This window comes from Anguilla rostrata, chromosome 16, assembly GCF_018555375.3.
Source record: "Anguilla rostrata isolate EN2019 chromosome 16, ASM1855537v3, whole genome shotgun sequence".
NCBI classification, from domain to species: domain Eukaryota; kingdom Metazoa; phylum Chordata; class Actinopteri; order Anguilliformes; family Anguillidae; genus Anguilla; species Anguilla rostrata.
Genome location: NC_057948.1, coordinates 27,744,763 through 27,766,467, shown reverse-complemented (window position 1 = coordinate 27,766,467; position 21,705 = coordinate 27,744,763). Strand labels below are relative to the sequence as shown.

General features: G+C 40.9%; 1 protein-coding gene across 3 annotated transcripts in view; it reads right to left on the bottom strand.

Moving 5' to 3' along the window:
* zfhx3b (zinc finger homeobox 3b) overlaps positions 1-21,705 on the bottom strand; it is a 394,727-nt gene that overhangs the window by 154,155 nt on the left and 218,867 nt on the right. For 2 of the 3 annotated variants that reach the window (XM_064312994.1, XM_064312990.1), the window contains one exon: positions 16,951-17,359. The gene's annotated coding sequence lies outside the window, so the exon portion shown is untranslated. Of the gene's footprint in view, positions 1-3,000; positions 3,437-16,950; positions 17,360-21,705 lie in introns of those variants that run through there. The other variant, XM_064312991.1, reaches the window with a different exon arrangement.

Genomic DNA, 21,705 nt, shown 5'->3' with positions numbered 1-21,705 from the left:
AAGTATGCCAATGATGAAATGAAGCAAATTTACAAAGCATCTACCTGACTGCAAGTAGACGACATGCATTATTACTCTTTTTTTTTTTTTTTTGCCTGTTCAGTTTTCTATAAATTAACTGCTTTATTCCCAGTCCACGTTCAAAATACTAGCAGCAGTACGCAATCTATATACTACAGCTGATATGACTTGAGATATTATTGCCCTGTTAAAATATGCATATTGAAGTATTGATAATTGCTGTCCATGAATTGGTTTCGGACCGCTGAAAACGCAAGAGCTTCGGAGGAGGAGTGATCGTGCACGGAGCGTTTGTGTTTCCTTTGTGATGCTCAAAGTCTGGGGCAGCACCGAGACAGAGCCTACTTTACCGCCGTGTTCCCTTTTTGGCGTGACGCTAGTGATTACCGCCACCCTGTTAGCCACGGCTGCTGCAGAACGCAGGCACTGCGTGGAGAAATACAAAATCTAGACACCTCTCTCTCTCTCTCTCCTCTACCCCCTCCTACTTTCAGTCCACCTCAACAACAACAACAAAATTTTTTTTTGAGTTTTAAAGACTCAAAAAGGGGAGGGGGGTTGGACTGCTTTGGCTTGTAAGACATTCTATTGCCCCTCCTTTCTGCGATGTAAAAAAATATGTGGCACAGAATATTAAAGGTGTCAAACGCAGAGGCACAGAAGACACCTCGTCTTTGACTATCAGTTCTTTAAATTTGGCATCAGTTATACTGCTTGCTCTCACCCTGTTGTTGAAATTGTAATTTTAGGGCCCAAGTTACCGTCTAGCTCCTTTGAGTTAGGAAATGTCAGGTCGGCCTTTGGATCCCACTTTTTTTCCCTCTCTCTTTTTTTGACCTCTTCCCCAAATCTTTCTTTCAAGGCCCATGGCTACCTGACCCCTTCCATTTCCACCAGCCCTTTCTTTCTCCACAAAACAATATCTAACCTTATGAGGGCTTCTTCACCAAGTAACATTTTTTGATAAATCCTAAAAAAAATACTTTTATTCCTTCTCTCTTCGTGACCAATCTGAGGCTCTTTTAATCTTAATCCTTCTGACCCCCACAATCTCAATACTCTGCTTTGTGTGACCCCTCAACATACACCACCCCCCTCTTCACTCTCACTTTCTCCCCCTGCTTGTAAATGGAGGGGTTTTTGCCTTCTCTTTCTTTTTTATCTCTCTCACACTCACTCAGTGACCCCTGCTCCCCTGTTTCTTGCTGTCTGACCCCTAGTCTCTAAGCCCCCCTCTCTCGTTCTCCTAGAGCCAACACATCCACTGCCTCAGCTCGCAGACTGCCTTTTTCGCCCGTCTCTCTGTATCGAAACCTCGTCTTCCCGTCTCTCCTTTTACCCCGTCTCTGAATATCCTTTCATTCAATCTCCATCTTATCTGTTTTCTGTTCTTTGGCGCTTTGAGTGTGTGTGCGCGAGTTTCTGTGTCGTCTGTGTAGTGGGTTGAGAGACGTTTCCGCTCTTTCGTGTCTATCAGTCCGTATCTTGGAAGGGACTACATTCTTACTCCTACCTTGTTCTCCCCTCTCCTGTCTCTATCTCATCTATCCGAATATCTTCTGCTTTTGCCTATTCCCTTAATTTTGTCAGCTCTATTGATTGTTACTTTTACGTTTTATATTTGTGTAGCCTAGGCTACATCTACCTCCCTGTTGGTAGCCGCGCTAAATTAGCTAATTCGCCACATTAATTAACCACTCCAAGTTATGTTAGGTAGCTAAGGATTTAAAATATTTTGAGGAAAAATACATTTAAAGCACATTAGAGGTTGTTTATTCGCGCCGAGGCAGAGGAATGATGTCATGAATGTGGTTCCTACCAATAACAGCTAGTTTTCTGGCATGATATTAATATTACTAATAGGAACAATCGCCTCGATGTAGGCTATTGTTGGAAGGCTATTTTGTTACTGCTTTTGTATAATCTTTATCGTGTTCTGCCTACTTTTTAAAGCTAACTTCCGTCTTTCTGTTGTCTGTGAATCTTCCCCCCTCTCTTTAGAACAATTCTCTTCTTCCCGACCAGCCGCTCAAACTATCGGCTTCTGGCTTTCCGCTTTCCCGTAACCGAAGTTTTGATGATCCGCTCTTGTCAAGACGGAGACCCGAGGCTCCGTTTTTAAACCCCTCACACTCACAAAACACACACACACGCCGATCGATTTACATGTGACTCCGTCAGTGAATGAACAAGAATCGACTCTAACAACGCTTCAGAATATCAACCAGGAAAGAAAAATAAAATTAAACAGCGTCTAAAGTGGAAGAGAGAGCGAGAGAAAGAAAAAGTAGAGGAACTGACTGAAAGGCACACAAGGGAGGACAAAATCGTCAAAAAGAGGATAGTGACATTGTTGTTAAAAAACGAAGGATCATGTGCAAGTGGGATGGTATCGAAAATAGAAGAAAAGAAGAGTGTAGGACGAAATGGCACGTTTGCGAAAGTATGGAGGAATACACGGTGCTTCCCTTTCGCCGGACGCAAGCGGACCAACAAGCTGGACTTATGTGTTCCTTCCCCGGCTAAGATCACATGCAGCTCCCGCTACCTTCAGACAGCTCAACGCAACCCTTTCCGTTAGCGGTCGTCCTTAGAACATGCCATTTTAAAATGTTATTCTTTCCGCTTTTTGTGATCACACCAAAATACCGTAATTTGTTTTAAAATCCAAGGTTTGTGGTCTCCTGCCTTTGAAAGGAATCGCTGTCTTTGCCCGTTTATTTTTCTTCCAGTCATGAGGAAAGCGAAGACGAACGCAGATGTAAACACAGGTAACGATACGAATAGAACAGAGAATAAAACAACTTGCATGAAAATAACTTGCGATCGCGTGTTATTTCTCCAAACGAGGAAATAAGCAACCCTCGAAATGAATAGGAAAAGGACAAAAAACCTTCAGTTAGTATTAAAACTGTAAAAGGAGAAAGGAATCCGATATACATAGACAGGGAGAGACAGAAACCCAAAGTTGAAACTTACAATATTTTGCTGCCGCTTTGTGATCCTCGCTTTTTAATCCAGTATAGAGACGGTTTGGCTAAAGATCCCATCAAGGCAGTCCCTTTTGGTCAGTTTGCATTTAGGATGGTAAAAGAAAGATCATTGTTGTTGCGGAGTGTAAAAAACCGAAGTAATAGTTGTAAAGGCTATATAAAAATAATTTGGATGCAAAGCAGGCGATGTGTCTTGTGTTAGAGGGAGAGAGGAAGAGGTGAAAGTGAGATCTGATGATTGAAAAGAAAAAAACTCTTTGGATCTTTATTCCTGCTAATTAGTTTCCTGCAAAAAATGGCTGTGATTAATTCAGTGCGCATGTGCTTCATTACACAGGCACGACGGGAAGGGCTAATTAGCCACCTTCTGGATCAATAAGATTCAGCAAAGGAGAGAGCGAGGGAGGGAGAGCGAGGGAGGGAGGGAGAAAGAGAAGGAAGGAGGGAGGGATGGATGGATGAATAGATAGAGAAAAGGAGGAAAGTGATGATCAGGGATTGAAAATAGGGAATTAAGAACAGCGGAAAGTAAAATACCAGGAGTCTGATTAGAAAAGCAGCGAAAGTCACCAGCGAACTGGAATGGCACAGTCAGGCAAAAACAAAACAATGTAGCCTATTTTTGTTTCGTTCGTTCTTTTTATTACACTTGTCTGCATCAGTAACGTTACATATTTCTACATGCTAAAATAGTATCTATTTGCATGACGATTGTTTATATTTTATATAGATAAAAAACTTAACGAGTTATGAGTGAGAAAAAAGATTAGGCTAGGTAGCCTAAGCTACAGAGCTTTTACGCTACAAGAGTTTTATACTTTTCATATGAATTTAAGTAACCACTATTATAGATTTGAGATGAAAGTGAACTAAAAAACTAACAGCTATTCGTTTTATGGAATTAGGAGAGGCAGTGTATATTTACACATTCCCGTGGCGGTTTAGACTAGGCTTTTACTACCCTACACATGGTTTTATCTAAATGCATTAACTTTCAATTACAAAGCACAGATCTGATTTCCGAAAAACGTGACTTATATTTATACATAGGCCTACTTTATTTTTTAAATAACACATGCGTACTAAAAGTGCATTGATTTCTTGTACCATAGCCTAGACTACCTTTGTATGTACATCGCATTTATTAATTTTACGACCATAAATAGATATTTTTACGTCACTTATATTGTTACAACGGATTTAGAGCTGAATGAGATCAATCAAAACTTAAAAATAAGCATGGAATGTTGGCCAAAAGTTTGTTGTATAAGTTATGATACGTAACCTTCATGACACACTGGAAGACAGAATGCAAATTGTGCTTATAAGAAACATAATATGGGGACACGTAACTAGTCTAAACCTGCGTATATTGTAGTATGTTCGGAAATATTGCATAGTTGCGGTGTCCAAACATCTGGACATAACTGAATTTATAATCCAAAAGGTGAATTTGAGGTTTTAACGAGACGTCGGGGAAAGTTCAGTCCTACAATGCACAAATTTATTAGAGAAAATGTGGTCGGTCCCAAACTAGTTGTGAAGCGATGATTGTTAGAGGTGATACGTATTGGTATTGGAAGCATAGTTATCTACAGTAAGCTAATCCACATTAGATATATGCCATATGCAATATTTTACACATAATTTAATCAGAAAATACTCACACAAGAATCCTGCTAATTACTGAGTGCATGCATGCGAGCGTCTCTTAGAGCATCGCTATCTAAGATGTGCTACGTAAAGCATAAACCCCCAAAAGTTCCTCACTTGTGCTTACAGCGAAGTCCTGTCCACTACTTTTTGGGAAAACCGCCTAGCCTACTGATATGCCTATGGACAGTCATGTTTGATATAGCAGGCTTTCTGCAGACCAAAAGACTACGGCATGCACAGCACAACGATAGGGAACTCCATGTTAAACACATTAAGGGTAAAAATCTTAAAATCACAATCCATCCACGCATGCAATGTGTGAAAGTGAATATGGCTCTTGTGATGTGCAGAATATTATTGTGATCAAAGCTAAAATATATGAACACAATTTTACCACCATTCAGCTCTAAACAAAATTATTTACAAAGATAAATTTAGCTTTTTAATGGGCTGCAGTCTGCGTTATACTGACTGATGTTACTGGAATATCCAATGCTGTGTCTAGCAATATTTCGTGCTATATCTTTTTAACGTTAATTGTGCTCAATGTGTTGTTCAGTTGGAATAGCCTACCCTTATGTTTTACCGGCTGTATTTACAATGACCTCATGTCATCGTTTAATTGACGCACTTAATTTCACATATGGGCGTATTGCTATATACATTAGAAATATTACAGTAATTAAAATTAAAATAAACAATATTAACACCTTTAAAGTGACACCCGTCCCTTTGTATGTTATTACTGATAAATGGAAAAAGTTTGAAAGTCTTTTCAAAGAGGTGACATTTGATCAATAGTAACAACTGTAGTATAGATCGGTGAGGTTCTCTACAGGTCTGCCCCTACAGAACCAGCACCCCCCCCCCCCCCCCCCCAAAAAAAAACAACAAAAAAAAAAGCAAAAAAAGAAAAACAAAACATTTCGTTTACTTTTAAATGGTCGTTTGCAATTCTTGATTTTCCCTAAAATGGTAAGATTGTCTTCCAGAATTCAATCTTTGTGACGATCTCTGTGTCCTTTGTCATGATAATTCCATTGTTGGTTCCCTGTACAGAAATGGACAATCCCTCACGCTCCGTATGCACACTTTCTCTGCTCTCAGCTCCAAGGGGTCCTAATCCTCATAAATAAAATTAACTCGCTTATTTTCATTAATAACATAAAATGTTTATTCAAGCAACATAGGTCTAGCAACTTGATCCGGTAATTGTATTTTTATTTTTTTGGAGGAAAACGGTCTGCAGCGCAATCCATAAAATCAAAATAAAATAAAATAAAAAACTTTTTAAGGAAATATATTTTGAATGTAACGGGATGACGTAAAAATAACGTTTAATGTTGACGAAACATGATGCTGACTTGTATTATTTCCGCATTTCTTTACGGAAAAAACCCAGTCAGCCATATAGTTTACTGTTGTAGAAAAGTAGTTCGTTTGGGGAAAATGAATATTGCCCATGTTAACAATCTTATTCTCTTCATTTTACCCGTGAAAACATATTTCAACTTTTGAACAAGGTAGACTATGTGTAGTATTTTTTTTTCAAATTGCTCAATATATTTTATTGTCTGTGTGCATGGTGTGGACTGCACTAATTGACACATCATTTCACGTATGACAGTCGAAATTGAGAGCCTTGCCTTCAAATTTTGCACACTGGCAAATGCCTCGGTTCATAGGCACATTGAATGTGAAATAAACCACGCGAGAGTCCCCACTGAAACGAATGCGCTAAATATCAGTATTGTCTAAAAACTAGCTTTATGTCATAGTAACATAGCAGATAAAGTGGACTAGGAGAGTAATCTGCGCTCGTTTGTGCACGCATGTGTGTGATGTCTATACAGTGTTATGTGCACATCCTGGCTTGTGAATGCAGTATTTACATAATTTTGACTCCAATTATTTAAAAAATAAATTAATTTAAAAAAAGCTGTGATGAGCGGAGAATGTCTACAGGTTCTTAATACATAGGAGGCACCTCGGATAATTGTATGTCACGTTAGCACAATGCATGCAACCATTTTTGACACAGAGATGCTCATGTTTTGAGTGGTGAAAGGCAGACGGAGGGGATCTCAAGGATTTGTGATGTGTCTGCTCTCTTGGGAAGGGAAGATTGTAAAACGGAATGGGTAGAAAATATAGTGCAAGTGGAGTTAGAGGGGCAGCGAGATAATAAAGGCCCTGGTGTGATTGGGGTCCGTAGAGAGAGACACAGTATGGAGGGGCCTACCTTTCATTTAAGCGGTACACCTATAATTAAATATGTTCAACCAATAACGCTAATTAACAACCACTAGTATCAATAATAATAATAATAATAAAAACAAAAATAAGAGATCAAATATTTTGCGATCTACATCTCAAAGAACCAGTTACGAAGAAAAATGTATAAGCTACTCTGTTCCATCACTCTATTTAGCACGTGAAGTAGGTTGATCAACTAGAGCCCACTCCACAGGTCTTGCTCAATACTGAATGGTACCGTAAATTCGTCGAGTTAGGTGAGGTTATGCATGGCGTCGGGACACTGAGCACAAATTATCATCTGAGGTAAAAGAGCACAAACCAGCCCTCATAACCACGAATACATTCAAAAGTAACAGCACACAGCCAAAGCGTCCGAACCTTCTGTGAAGTTTGTAAAGGATATCATAAACGGTGTAAAGAAAATAGAGTGTCATGTTCACTGTTGAAACCTGTTTTAGCCCAAGTACGCAAGTTTGTAATCAATCATTTATATAAATCAAGAAATGCCTTTCAAAGTAGGCTACGCTGTATTTGTACTTTTCGAAAATATGTTCAGTTTCTACTGTTCGGTTTACTTAGGAAATGTTTCATTTGCAGACTGATCCAATACTCCGAGATACGATGTAGGCTGTGTGTGTGTATGTGTGTGTGTGCGCGCGCGCGTGTGTGTGTTCGTGCGTTTGTGTATGTGCGAGTGCGTGTCGTTGCTTTTTATCTTTGCCTCACGCACAGCGCGTGCCATCCCAGAATAATAAAGCACTGAGAGGAAGAGTGAGGAAATGAGAGCGGGTGAAAGCGTTTAAAGATAAAAGCAGCAGTCCGCTATTGTCTCCCAGCGTTATAAAAGGATAATGAACATAGTTCTGAGGATTTAAGGATTCAGTTGTATTTTATTATTTATAAAAAAAGGCACGCAAGTCCACAATTGCTGTGTGTGTGTGTGTGTGTGTGTGTGTGTGTTTAATAGCTGCACAGATTCAATTTCACAAGCCAAATAAGTTTCTTGAATGACAAATGCAAACATTCAATCCATGCGTTTTGGGTGTTGAATAAAGAAAATAATGTATTAAACAAAGTGTGCAGAATGGATGCTTGCTGAAGGAAATTCTTAGACCACGAGCAGTGAGGTGAAGACACTTGGCGTGAGCCATTCTGTGGCATATGTTTTATCACATAAAAAGTGAGACTGGGTGCAGCAAAGTAAGAGTCATCAGTAGACCATTGTCCAGCCTTCTGCTCGGGTAGGATGGGGCGGAACATTGTGCTCCCATGTCGCCAGGTGCAATGGCAGCGCCCTCTTATGTTCACTCTGGCCACGGGGATCAACACGCATTTCAACCTGTCTCATAAACCCCGTGCACTTTGAGACCTGAGAAGGTGCCATCTCTGGTGCCCAACTTTCCGCCACTTCGTTACGATGTGCCACCATGACTTCGCCTCTCCATGGTATTTTGCATATATTCAGATGCGGGATCATGCTGTATCGTATTTGGAGATGTAGAAACACGTGTATTAGAGCCTACATGTAAGTTTCTGCAGGGTCAGATTGTGAAAATGTTTCTGCAAAAGATAATGGGTATAAGAGAGGGTATTATTATTTAGAACGTTGCTGCTGTAAATAATAATAATAATAATAATAATAATAATAATTACCTCTGTTTAAAATAAAACCAAATAAATGATAAAGAGATACCCAAGGAACCCGGTTAAATGGGACGGTTCCTTTAATCCACGGTTAACTTAAAAAAACAATGCTTTCTTCTAGAGCAAAGACTTAGACTAACGCTTTCTACTAAAAGTAGGCAAATTAAAGGAATTTTGATCATCTTAACACCAAAAGACATCTTTCCGACTATTATGATAGACGTTCAATCTAAAAATCACTTACAGAGAGCATATCTTGGTCATTCACACCACAGGGATAGAACTTATTTGCAGTAGGCCTACTTTTTAGTGATTTAAAATGGTATATTTCACCGGCTATATGGTGTTTCACGTTTTTGAATCTACTTTGTTTATCGGTTTTGTGGCTCAGCGTGCCACATGCAATGTTCAAATGATGAGTCCGAATTTAAAAGTTGTGAATTAACATACTTGCGTTGTGTTAGTCCACGCAATATTTGTTTTAAGATGGGATAAACAAAACGAGCGTGTTGTAGTGTAGTCTATGTGAATTTCATTTAATTGTTGATTTTATATGTTTATTTGTAAAGTTCCGCTATTGGTTGATTGTCATGTTGTATACTGTTCCAAAGAACAGTATTGTTTTCAATATTAAAATGAAAATAAACTGGCTCTTAAACCTAGTGCCAATTAGCAATTGTTGTAGGCTACAACACAGACGTCTCATTTTTTATCAAACATCCCTTTTAGACAGTGAAAAATAGCAATATGGTATTTCATGTCAATTAAATGTAGTTGCGCCTTCTTTCTATTATACCACAGATTCAAAAAATTACATACATGTACTATATGTCGTATATATGCATGCAATGGGCTATAATGAAGAGATTTAATTATATATTTGTAAGCCAGAGTTTGTTAAACAGAATTGTATCTTTAGTCCGAATGACAATGGAGTCCAGACAGGTGCAACAGATACGTATCGATGGAAAATTGTTCCTTCCGCCTTCTTCTTATTCTGTATGCATATTAATTCCTATTAGCTACTATACAATCTTTCAACAATTTGCATAGAATACACTTTTATATCTAGTTGTTCGCCTGCCGACTACAGCGTCCACGTGAAACAGAACCTTGCTCATGTTTGATTTCATACCTGAAAGGTACTTTCGTCAATACTGGGGATTCTATATTTGTCTTTCGAGGAACATTAGATTTTTCTTTTGTATATGACAAAGTTTCAAAAGTGTAGAAATTTTCTTGACATGCATCACATTAAAATGGGGTGGGGTGGGGGGGGGGGGGGGGGGTTGACTTTACATTTAATTAAATAATTTCCATAAATGACACGAATTTCTGTTTCGGGGCACTCGACTGAAAGCGTTTAAAATTGTTTTCAATGAAGACAAATTGAATTGTAGATGTAGTAACATACCAACAGTATCCTATATTTTCTGATAAATTATCGGATTTTTTACCTAAATAATCATGCAATGCCTGTTATAAAAAATTACAAAACCCCAGAGCTTCTACAACATAAACCTTTGGACATTAACCGAAAAGGGGTGGGGGTCTATAACGCGAAGCACAATTTCTTGTGTTCGGTATATATTTGACGCGAAAAAACGTCAGTTTAATATATTCAGCATAGCCTAGTCGCATAGCCCTTCATTTGAATTTCAAAGAAATACATATAACAATTTAAAATTGTACACTGCTTCCTGTTAATTCTTTTTCGTCTGGTTTATCTAATATTTTTCAAGAGAAATTAATTAGTCTTTCTTGATATTAATCTGTAACAACGTTTAATGTCAATGATACTTGCTGTTTAGACTACTTCAAGGCTACTTCCCAACAATGCTTAGTAAAGTAAATCATTACAAAATGGGTTTGCAAAAACCTCTGTTCCACAGCACTACAAATAGCATTCGTCTTACTGTTGTTTAATGAACCTTTATGGATGGTAGAAGAACCACGATTTTTTTTTCAATATTGTTTTGCTTTTCTAATGAAGAAAAAAAGGACTACCCCACTAAACAGGATTATTTGGACAATATTCTGGTCTATATGCAATTACTAAATACATATATGACTTTTATCCTCTGCTTGTGTAAAAACAAGACAATAAAGTGCTTCAACCTGCCTGCGGGGAGCCCCCGTCCATGGCATGCTGCATTTGTCGGTTTTCCGCTTGTCTATCCCATATCAGTAGCCAATATCACTAAATAACAGTTTCATCCTGTCAGGTTAGGAAATAAAAATATTTTTAAACTGGAAAAAGACAGCCTGCATTTTTATTCTCGAGATTTTTGAATTTCTATAAAATATAATTCATTTTGAGATCCAAATGGTGTAGTCATGGAAAGAACAGCATCAATGTGGTTCAAAAAAATTAAGCTTAAAAACTCAATTCATTTTTTTTTTTTTTTTTGAATTTCGGCTTTGAGTCTTTATCTTTTTTTTTCTTTATCTTTTTTATACATTGGAATAGGCTACAGCAGAGAAAAAACAGTAACAGAACACAGGCAGGCTTTACTGAAATATATCATACAGCAGTTACTAGTACTAGTTACTAGATGGCTGCTGTCGATAGCCAGAAAGCAGCACAGAACAGTACATCTCAGTACCTTATATAGGACATACACTATATATATAAGATGCACAAATGGAAAATGACAGTTTCCTCCCTCCAAGGGTTCAATGCAAAGGAAGACACACCGTGGGACACGGTCGTAGGATTCGTCTAAGCCGGAAATGGAAATCTGTTCAGGCTGAAATTATCCCAGTCTGAACCATGTGGACGAGTGTGCATTTAACTGAATGCTGCATTAAAATTTAAGGGTTAATAATACTCAAAACGCCTATTGTGGCGGCAATAAATCCTTGTCCAGTAAACCTCTGTGTGTGTGTGTGTGTGTGTGTGTGTACGTGCGTGCGTGGGTGCGTGCGTGCGTGTGTGCGTGTGTGTTCGTGCGTATCCAAATCTTAAGCAAGACTAGGCTAAAGAACTGGACTTTGTGTTTGTTTTAGATCCCGACAACAACTAGCTGAATAGAAAGCAATTATTATGAGGCTATGTTCAGGAAAGTCCCTTCATCGTACCGCAATGAAAGTTGACAGGTGGAAGCAGCCACTGAAGGGCAACAAGGATCTAGGACTACCGCCAAGGGTCAACACATGGGTCCTGCAAGCGACAGCCTCTGAGCGGTATTCTATTAGGTGACATATATGGCTGGATTATATGTCTAGGTATGGCCATAAAAGATTTCATCTTCAAACAAAAGGGTTGACGCATTCCGTTCAAAGAAATACAACCACAACACAATGCAAATCGTGCACAGAAATAATATTCTTCAAATAGATTACATGAAATATTAGTGACTTAAAAAGTTTGTTTTATATCAGTGTGATTGAGTTCGTTGAGAAAGTTCAATTAGCAAAAGGTTTTCAGGACAAATCCAACCAATATTTCTTTTAAAAAAAACATAGGCTATCACTAGAAATTCCACAATTCCTTTACTGGCCCCAAATCTTTAATATCATACAATGTTCTAATGTTTTACGTGAATCATATATTTTGTATAATTATAGCATTAAACAAAAACAAATTTCCCACGAAATAAAACTAGCCTGCTAATAAGACATTAGTAGGCTACTAAACGGGGTTCCTTTACGTACACCACGCAGACGGTTTTGCAGAAACCTACGCTTGAAATCTAACAGCAGTACGTTTTAAAAAGTAGGCAACTAGAATACGAAACAACCGAGTCGAGTAGGTTCCCCTTTTTAGAATGAAAAGAAAAACAAAAGATTAAAGGTAGCCAACGCCTATAAAAAATCGACTAAAAATAAAACTATGCAAACGAATTCACGAGTTGCAAATGCATGCATTCGTGGTTTTTATATGTACATAATATTGACGTCAAATGGACATTCTTAATTTTTTTGCTTATGGATTCACATATTTATCATCATTGCAGCCTATAGCCTACAGCATGCTGAGATAATTCACGAAAACAAGCAAAGACAGTGAGTATAAAAATCATGTACAATGGTCAAGGTCAACAGCACTGTTGTTCTATTGAAACGATGATGATAATGATGATGATGATAGCCTCAAGAATAGACCTATGAAGGTTGCTATTATTGTTGTTGTTAATTGTCGATATAACCCACAAAAGTACTTCTAACAGAAACAACGAATATAGGCTTAATTAATAAAGATAACCATTATGCAATATTATAGTTCAGTAGTCTCAGCACAATTTATTTAATAATCACAGTTGCAGCATTCTTAAGATAAAGTATCGACAGTTAAGATGAATGGAACAAAGGTAAATGTTCATAAAATCAACGCTTTGGATGAGTTAACTTAAAAGTTTCCCTTCTATTAATATCTCTTCTTTACATTTTTTTTTTACACTTTCTGATTTTACTCCAGATTTTACACTTTTTGATAACTTTTTTCCCTTCTAATTATAACATATTACGCTTTATATGCATGGTTGTCAAGGACATGAATGCATTTGCACTGATTCGTTCATTTGCTTTTTCTATTTATGATAGTTTTTAATTCTGAATTGTGACTTTGGCATATCTTATAGAATATGCTATGCCCTTGACCTTTACAATTCATCATTTTTTCTCAGAGGTATTCAATTTCTGTGTTGTCATTTTTATTTCTTTAACTGTCATTGCTGCTACACTTTGTTTGCTCACATTCAACTTTAATTCATTTTGTTTGTGCATAGTAACCTGGGTTTTTATTTATTTATTTATTTATATATCAAATTTTAACTAAATTATACTCTGGATGTAATATTTTACTTAAAATTTGAAAATAAAACTGACAACAGGCTTAATAAAGTTACTGGCTGCAATTTCTGTTACACAGGCACACAGGCAATTCCTCTCACCAGCACACTGTAACAAACACACACACACACACACACACACATCCAGCAGTCTACACTCGATTCACATCAGAGATTGAACACCTTTGCGTGGGTTTTTGGGATACAGATAGCAAAACACCAAAATTTCTATTTCATAAATAAACCATTTCATCTTCAACAGAAACCAAACAGGCTACTGTGCTCAGAATACCAGGGTTCTAGAGCTGGAGGGAGTATAACTGCATTTGAACACGTCGTCTAACTTGAGATGCAGAGACACAGAGTCCTGCCCAATTCCTGAGGCCCCATTATTGTTGTGGCAGGTGAGTCTGGGTTTGGTTTTGGAAAAAGGCAACAGGAGGCTTCCCCATTGGTACGCGGCCTTTGTTCTGATGAGGCTGCGAGGGACTATGTTTTTGCTAGGCCACGAGACCCCCGTACCAATAAAACCAGGTGATAAGCCCGTTAGCTCCTGCGCTGGGCGTGAGCTTGTTAGGGCAATTAACAAGAGAGGTGTTCATCTGCACAGGACATTAACACTGCAGGGGGTACAGTCAATGTCTACGAGCACATGCTGTCAGTCCCCTCAAATGCAATTTGAGAGACAGTTTGAAGGACTACTTTTGTGGCAAGAAAAGGACTACAACGAGAACTGCTAAAATTATATTAACCTCATCTGAATAAACAATATTCCTCCTGGGTCACTGAAGGCAGGCTTGGACAGCCAGCCAGCTATCAGCTTATCTCTCATCTTAGTTTTATCAACACTGTCACCAAGACTGCGATGTGTTAGTGTGAACCCTCACTAGAGGCTAAACTGGACTAAACCGTGCAGCATCTATAAGTGGCAGCAAATCCCTTCCAAGGTCACCTGCGTGGTCCTACGAAGATCGTGTCGAAGTTTTACCACCATGTGATAGTCACCCCTGACCTATGGGCACGGGAAGGCCTTGCCTTGTCCACAGCGCTTCAGTCGTACGGGCTGTGACATGCAGAGCGCCTCCCCCCCCCCTTCCGCCGCAAATGCACGCTTCACGCAAATAAAAGTGCGATTATCTGTTCTGTACTTTTGAATATCACGCTGAACGTGACATGCGCAAATTTATTTCAAAACCCAGGGAAAAAAAAAATAAAAAATGAAAGTAGGGCTCTGTTTGATATACTCTGTTTAGAATTGTAAATGTGCTGTACGGGGACTGTCCAATTACATATATCTTTCACGTATGAAACCATGCATGTCTTTCTGGAAGGCCGGGGAGGGCTCACACAAAGGGAGCAGCCTCGCTCCAGCCCGGCGCATGCCACACGTAGAACGGGCTCTGGTGTCGAAGCCGTGGGCTAGCACAGCTCCATTAGTACACTGGGAGGGGTGGGGGTTTAGGATGGGGGGGGGGGGTGGGGGGATGGGGACACCCCCCCCTTCCTGTGGGCGCTCACCGCTCGCGACTTCTGGTGCATTATCTCTGTCCCATTGTGAGCCAGCCGACCCTTCAGGCCTGCAATGTGCTTCTCGGAAATACATTTCAAGTCATGTCCTTAATTAGTTCATAAATACGGATATTGTTCCTCATAATCCTTTAAAGTGTTTTTTTAGCCCCCCCAACACACACACACACACACACACACACACACACAAACACACACAGACACCAAAAATCTCCTTAAAGATGCATATTACAAAAATAAAAAAGAGGTCTGGAATTTATATATTTATTTTTCCTTCACAAAAGCTGGCTCTCTGCTGTGTACTTATAATTTGTGGTGACCTAAATTTCAGGAAATTACTGCAAACTTTTCAAACAGAGGGCCTCAGTGCTGCAGCGATCTGTGGGCAGACGGTCTCCCCCTGGATGCTCTCCCTGTCTATCATGCTCTAATTTACTTCCATAAACACCATTTACTTCCAATTAAGGATTCTGGGGACCAGAAATTAATGCAGTTTCAGTACTCAGCCTGTTTACTACCTTAATCTTTTGTTGTGAAAAGGAAGGGAGTAAAAGACAGCTCAACCTCACAGGTATCTTTGCCAGTGTCCCCCATGTGATTTCCACAATACTGAGTCCTTCCATCAATTGCGCCATCAAATGTGCATCCTATAAGAACATAGAATACTACCACACGACTATAGTGACAGAGTACCAAAAGTGTCCTGCATAAAACAATGAAGGCATTTCCCTGCAAACAGTAACACTTTCTTTACTGTAAGCGTAGTACTTGTGCCATGGGATCAATTACAAAACAGGGCATTTTTGTTAAAGAGTGAAAATTAAAACAGTTATTGTCGTATTCTTCTTGTGTTCATACACTTTAATATTTTGTTGATAAATAATATCATATTGTTTTTGGATATCTATCACAATCGCTTCAATTCAAATGAAGGGAAAAATGAAATTCCAAGTCATATCTATATCAGAAAATTCATTATTTATTTTTAACCGGTCACCATATTGTTTTATAACGGATCTCTATATAATACATTTTTAATCCTCCAGCCAGCCACAGACAGCATGATCCCTCTAGCTCATACAGACCAAGAGCATACACTCCAGGTCTAGCTTATATTCTCTCTCTATGGAAATATTGACCCCTTAACCCCCATTCCCCCCACCACAAACAAGCGTCTCCCCACTCGGCACACGCAACCTCTCCAGCAGCCCTACGCCCTCTGCCTTCCTAATGACCAGAAATGGCATTTCAGTAGCAGCGCTGGCGAAACTGTCCTCTCCACCTTAATGAACTGTAACACACTCCAAGCCTCAGCACTGTCACCCCTCTCCTTAACAATGAACACCAATGCAGTCAATCAGCACCAGCCAAACATTGTGCGTGCGTGTGTGTGTGTGTGTGTGTGTGTTTGTGTGAGAGAGAGAGGGAATGTGTGTGTGTGTGTGTGTGTGTGCAAGTGCATGTCTGTGTGTGTTTTTGTGTGTGTGAGAGAGAGAGAGTGAGTGAATGCAACTGTGCCTGTGTGTGTGAAAGAGAAAGAGAGGGTGTATGTGTGTGTGTGTGAGAGAGAGAGTGAGTGAATGCAACTGTGCCTGTGTGTGTGAAAGAGAGAGAGAGAGGATGTATGTGTGTGAGTGAGAGAGAGAGAGAGAGCGAGAGAGAGAGTGTGTATGCAACGTGTGCGTATGTGTGTGTGTGTACACCAGTCCATTCTTGGTCGTGCAGTGCAGCCACAGCACAATCTTTTTCACAGCACACAAACTCCAGCTCTTTTCGGCCATTGCTGCGTAAAAGGCCCAAGGAGAGTATCTGTCAACCAAACAACCTCCTGATCTCCAAACCCTCTGAGCCAATGGGAACAAACAAAGGAGCGAAAAAAAAGGAATCCATTTTATGGCCAGCTTTTTCTACACAAGCCTGGGGGAGGGATGGGGGGGGGGCTCCCTGCCCAGTAACACTGAGTGTGGCCTCCAGCAGCTTCAAAGCCTGGAAAGAGTTAAAGGGTCGGAGGTGGCAGGAGGACTAGGAGGAGGAGGAGGAGGACTTCACAGTCTTACCTGATGGGGTTTGGGTTTGCGTCACCGCCAGACAGAAGCCCCTCTGACTGCGTCTGCTTTTCAAGCGTCCGTTTGAAGCCGGCGGGCAGAAAGGTCACGCTCTCAGAGACTCAGCGGGTCGAACAGGCGGCCACCGGAGGCCAAAGGCTGCGGCGAATGTTCGAAGCCTCTGCGCGTTCGCTTACTCAAAAATAACAAATAAAACGTAAAGCTTTCAGGACCAGCACCCGGGCACCGCTGCTCGTGGCGCCCGCGCGCGCGACTGTGCTGTATTCCTAGCGTTCCGGGTAAGTCCAGGATTTTTCCAGAACAGAGAAGCCCAGGTGAGGTTGATGCGCTGACAGCGGCGACAGAGGGAGACGCCCTGGTCACGTGCGAGGGGTACAGGTGCTCAGGATGACATCACCACCTGTGAAGAGAAGGAGAGCTCAATGAGCAAACTTTCAGAACCAAATTACATCATGTATGTTCCCACCGACAAACACACACACAGCTGTTCCTCTAAATACAGACGCAAAAGAACCAAACCAGAGTTCAGAAATGGATTCTTTTTTTCCTCTCCTTTGTCTCTTAATCATCCACAACAATCTATTCTTTCCCTCTTGTCTTTTGCTGTATGATAGGTGCATAGTACACTATAAACATTTTTAAAGTGAGGGGGAAATCTTAACAATATGGCTCCAATCAAGTCTTCTAAAATCTTTAAGAAGCTGTTTTTGAGAAAAATCAAATTAATATATTATTATTTTCATTACAGCTGCAGGACAGAGCCTTGTCATTTGAAGATTACGTTAAGTCATAAATGTAATTGCTTTGAGTAATCTCCCATCTACTGCTATCCTAGGCTTTTTGAAATAGATTTTTCATTGATTTCCGGAGAAACTTAATTTCCCTATAACCAGAGCAAGACATATTCCTGTAATAACATTCATTATTGTGTGTTCTGCAGAAGATCTCTCACACACAACAACAACAAAGTCACTTAGACAATATACATTTATTCAAATGCCAATTCCCACATTAAAGAAATGTACAGTGGATCTGTGAATTCCATGTGGACCATAAGTAGAGTAAATGTGCCTGTCATGGGCTGCAGGTCTGACAACTCTCCAGTGACAGGGCTCTAGTTAGCAAGCAAAGGCTGACGAGGAGACAGTCTGCGATTTCCGCGTGGGTCCCCTTGGAACCCTTCTATTTGGCAACATTTTATGATTACTTTTACCTCTGCGGTTAGAATAGAGTTAAAGCTGGGGTTTAATTGTTCCCGTGAGCTCTTATTAACTTGTTGATGAGCATCTCCAGGGAGCAGCACTTAAAACTGCAACAAAAACAACCAGGCCAGGCACCTTGGCAAGGGGACAGAGAGGGCGGGACTTCCCCTAGCAGGCCCGAGCTCCCCTTACACAGGACTGAGCGAAAAGGAAAGAAGAGACGGAGAGGGTTTGTTTGGGCAGGAGGTGTGTGTGTGTGTGTGTGTGTGTGTGTGTCTTTTTTTTTGGGGGGGGGGGGCATTGTGGCATTGTCTCACCTGGAAGCACTGTATTAATGGAACAGGGCCCTGCCAAGAAATGTTCTACACAATAAAATAAAATGTTATTTACCCAGGTCAGGTGTGTGCTCTCAAATGAATCTACAGAGCTCCACTGACCATAAAAATGCAGCCATTTAATGAAATGTATATTATTATTATTATTATTATTATTATTATCATCATCATCATCATCATCCCCTATGCAAAATAAACAAATATAAAAATGCAGGATGGTTTTCAGGATAAAAATAAACAAATTAAAATTTATTGTATTGGCAAAATAAAAATAGCACAACCCAATTTTAACCCCTAGCTGAGGGTTCAGGACTACGAGAACAACAACACACACCACGGCAGTACATAGTATGACATTGTGAAACGTTAACGCCAGCGAAGGATGCAATAGCTGAAATGGCTACCGAACTGAACGCTGTCCAGTGAGCGTTTCAGTGCGGTAATGGAGAACCAGGGTCGGTTAGAGCGCGAGGTGCAGAGGTCTCTGTGTGTACAGTACGATGGTAAATTCAGCACGGAGCGCGGCGGCGGGGAGCAACAGCGACCCCCAATACCCTCACACTCGAGGCCGAACGACCTGTGGGAGCCGAGGCCAGATCAATACGACGCCCTGCAGCGGCGCGCGGCTGCAGGCCATTTCTGACCCCGGGTATTGATCAAGGGTGTCTCAGCTGCCAATAGCAATGTGCTGCAGGTGACACTGTGCTAAAGCAAAACCAGAAGTACTGCGGCTGGGGGACGAGGGGGAGGCCTGTATCGCCTATGGCACCCTCACAAGCAGGCTGCAGATAAAAGTCAATTCTACTTAACCAAACCGGTGACAACTAAATAGCTACTGGACAGAAGAATGCGGCAAGGGGGGGGGGGGGGTGGTCCCTGATGGCACCTCCAGTCTGACTGGCTGCTTCTCTGCATTCTCCTGGCTCCAGCGACCCGCAACCGACTCGGGAAGCAGCCATGAGCAGCCAGCAGAACACTTCCCCCCCAAAATGTTAGCGTCTCCCTGGCCTCCAGTCGTGAGAACCAGGTCAGACCCGGGTTAGAAAATGATTCACTTCGAACACAAAGGTAATGCCATAAAACAAATCAGATACAGAATGAGGGACAATCTGCTGATAACGGTTTGTGTGTCCCCTTGCAGCCCTAAAAAAAAGGGTAAGAGGTGGAGCTGAGGGGAAGCCACATGACCATAGGCTACTGGCCGGTCAGGTTTACTCCTGTGGGCGGACATGTCCACTGAGTTTGACGAGGGCTGGCAGGGTGGCTCTCCCTGGGAACCACGGAGGGTTATGGCTGTGTGTCCTGCTCTTCCCAGAGAAAGGTTGAGCCAGTGCACTTTCTCACGCCCATCTGAGACCGTGCCAAGCAGGGTGGGCATGGCAGAAATGAGAAAAAGACGGGGAGGAGGGGGTGCGTACAGCACTCCTCAATGTCATTTTCATCACACACACCACTGGCCAGAGAACTGCGCCTGATGGCCAGAGGCTGCCATGGTCATCTGATCTGTTCTTTGTGTCCTCATGCTGAGGAAGTAAGATCCTGAGGGTGACAGTGCAAGCACACACATTTCTCTGAAACCAGGCAGAGAGAGAGAGATCTGTGCAATGATCTTCCGCAGGACGCCAAAATTTTCCACACTGATTTATGCGTCTGATTATTGATTCCAAATTCCTCAAGGAGGCCTACAGTTGAGGCAGATGTTTGCCAGCTCTGATTACTATTCATCTGACTACTGATCACCCATATATCCAGGTCTCCGTTGTGGCAATAGCTGTGTGCATCCTCCTGCATGGATACCATCATGGTCCTCCATGATTACTCTATTCATCATGCTCCAAGTCATTAGCAATTGGCATTAGATGTGAAGTTAAAGTTACACCCGTTTTGATTGCAATCCTGCGGAATTGGCATATTCCTGGCTCCGCATCTCTCTGTGTAATTGTTGAGTGACAGGAAAGCAACACTGACCACTTCATTATAGGATAGGGAGGACTGACCGAAAGCTGCCACTAAGCCCCTCCACGGCTCTGGTCCACGGCTCTGGTCAGTCTGACCTCATTTTCCCAGGTCGTGAAAAGTCAGTCACCCGGAATTTATCAGCTAGGACTTTATAACACAATTCCCATCCCCACGCACTGGAAGACGAATAGCAGAAGTTATCGATTACCGTCTGTCTCACCTAGTTAGACGGAACCCCGTTTCCGCAATATCTAGAATTTAGGAGGAAACGTTTTGTGCAACATTTTGAGAAACTAGTTTAACTGTGGTGATTTCGGTGAGGTGACCACAGCTGGTAGACAAACATTACGGAAAGAGACAGAGAACTGGTGCTACTTCTGAGGGCAGGAAAAAAGGTGAAAAATCCAGCTTGATAAAGGCAGGGACCTGACAAGGCTTTGTGAGCAATTGAGGATGTAAGAGACTACGTCAAAGACAACGTAAGGATGATACAATATTTAAGTAGGTAAGGAATGGGAAGTAATTGAAAAGAACAAACAATTATACCCTGAAGTGCAAAGTTGACGTACTGCAGTGTTTGATTTTGCCACATTTGAAAACCACAAAACTAACAAATAGCACTAAGGCCTTGTACTATGCCTTTTTTGTGATGAACGTTGCAATAGGCTGCACATTTACACTTTTCCCTTTCCAAGTCTTAGGTTGGCATAATAAACAGTCTGTGATTGGATGAAAAGAATTGATCCTCAGAGAAGAACAGGATTACTTTGATCCGCGTTTAAAAAAAAAAAAAGGAATGTTGTCATGTTAACACCATCTGTTTTGGCCGGTGTCCACTCCCTCTGCGGCAAGTCAAGTTAAAGAGGAGTGGCAGTGATCAATATTTTTACAAATCACTATTAGTTACTCTCCCAGTCCCACAGGGTTGACCCATCTGCAAAATCAAGCAGCTGTTGGTCTTCCTTTACAGGCTGCTGGCCACGTACATTGAGACGCGGGCTGCTGAGCATCTCAGACGTGAGGATCCTAAAGCAATGTCCTGTTTTAAGCCCGTTACAGCCTCTCTCTCAGTCAATACAAAGTGACAGTAAAATGTAACAGAGCTGCACAAATGGAGAAAATAACAGCCATTTCATACTCCATATTACCAGGCTTTGTTCCTTAAAAGAAATGCAAAAGATAACCTGGTTTAAAATTTCAAATAAGCAGTCACAATTGTACTTTTAAATAATAAATGTCTCCCTAACTTC